The 1,954-nt window shown below is 38.2% G+C and overlaps 1 pseudogene; it reads left to right on the top strand.

Moving 5' to 3' along the window:
- Positions 1–226: 226 nt before the first annotated feature.
- On the top strand, positions 227–1,175 carry LOC138420569 (olfactory receptor 5B12-like; annotated as a pseudogene).
- Positions 1,176–1,954: the final 779 nt, after the last annotated feature.

The following is a 1,954-nucleotide window of genomic DNA, read 5'->3' as shown; positions in this document are numbered from 1 at the left end:
TTATGAGGATAGATGTACTGGATTATATTATCATCCAAATCCTTTAAGCTAGAACATTTTATATTTCTAACATTATTTTAAAATTACTTTTGTTGTTATGCCTATATTTAATTTAGAAAATTCAGATATAAGGTATAGCTTGAACATAATTATGCCTCTAAGCTCAGGTACCACCCAGATCCTTTTTTTTATTCATACATTGTGCTTTCATAATGCATAAATAACCCCCATGAAGATCAGCACAGTCGTGACTGAGTTCGCTCTTGCCGGGATAACTGGTGACCCACAGCTGCAGATGCCACTCTTTCTGGTGTTCACGCTCATCCACCTCCTCACTCTGGTTCAGGAACCTGGGGGTGATCACGCTGATCCTGCTGGACTCTCGTCTCCACACTCCCATGTACTTCTTCCTTAGCAACCTCGCTCTGGTGGACTTTGGTTACTCCACGGCCGTCACTCTCAAAGTGATGGCTGGATTCCTCATGGGAGACAAGGCCATTTCCTACAAAGCTTGTGCTGCTCAGCTGTATATTTTTGGTGGCTTTCTCTCTGTGGAAACTTTTCTCTTGGCTTTAATGGCCTATGACCATCATGCAGCAGTGTGCAAACCACTCCATTACACCAACATCATGACACCAAGAGTGTGTGCCTGGACGGTCATAGGGTCCTACGTCTTTGGTTTTCTAGTGGCCTCTGTGCACACTTGGAATGCGTTTAGTCTCCCTTTCTGCAGATCCAATGTGATTGATCACTTTTTCTGTGATGTTACTCCTCTCCTGGCTCTCTCATGCTCAGAAAGCAACAGAAGTGAGATGGTTTCATTTCTTCTGGTTGGCTTCAATGTCCTCTTTTCTAACCTGGTCATCCTGGTCTCCTATCTGTTTATCTTTGTCACCATTCTGAGGGTGCGCTCATCTGAAGGACATCAGAAGGCCTTTTCCACCTGTGCTTCCCACCTCACTGCTGTCTCCATCTTTTATGGGACAGGTTCCTTCATGTACTTTCAGCCCAGTTCCAGCCATTCTATGAGCACAGACAAACTGGTGTCTGTGTTCTATGCCATAGTCATTCCCATGGTGAATCCACTGATCTATAGTCTGAGGAACAGAGAGGTCAAGACGGCATTAAAAAAGGCTGTGGGGAAGGCAAAGTCTTCTATAAGAGTCATATCTTAATTATATAGAAACAACAACAGTAGGGTTACATACACGTCAAATCAAGCTAGGGAAAATATTGACTTGCTCTGTCAATAATTATGTAATTTTTTTTTACATCATTCCTCAGGTTTTAAGTCTAGGAAACAAATGTGCTGACAAAATGCGATCTCAGGAATAATGACTTTGCAGGAATCAAGCATGAAACTATAATTCATATTTTTAAAATTTTTTAAAATTACATTTTATTGTATATTTGTTCTGTGATCAACCATATTTTCATATGGACATTTATGCTCACCCGCATATTTAAGTACATGCCCCCTGCACCTTATTTTCATGCAACTTACATGTAAGTCACCCACCCATGGATGGAGAGAAAAATGAGTTCAAGAGTCCAATGGGATTGGTCTGTTTTAATACTGCCATTTGAACCAATGATTTTGGTGTCTGATGATACATTTTAAAATATAATTTTACATATTTTAAAATAGAAATAGTCATTTTGTATGCGATTTTATTAAAAAAGAACTCTATATTTGAAATTATTTCATTTAAATACTTAATACTCTGGCCAAACATCATCACTATAGGTTTATTATGAGTGCTTTTGTTTTAATTCTTTTCAGTGACAATAAGCATCATTAAATGAGCTTCTTTATTTATCTCAACTTTCATCTTTATGGACTCATTACCCAGAGTAACAGCTTCATGAGACAATTTTAACAGAAAAAAGCATAGCAGAATATAAAGGGGAATTAATGAAAGTATAATTTAAAGCGTGATATAAAAATAACAAC

This window comes from Ovis canadensis, chromosome 15 (assembly GCF_042477335.2).
Source record: "Ovis canadensis isolate MfBH-ARS-UI-01 breed Bighorn chromosome 15, ARS-UI_OviCan_v2, whole genome shotgun sequence".
NCBI classification, from domain to species: domain Eukaryota; kingdom Metazoa; phylum Chordata; class Mammalia; order Artiodactyla; family Bovidae; genus Ovis; species Ovis canadensis.
Note: the sequence above shows the minus strand (reverse complement) of the source record. Positions and strands in the feature narration are given on the sequence as shown.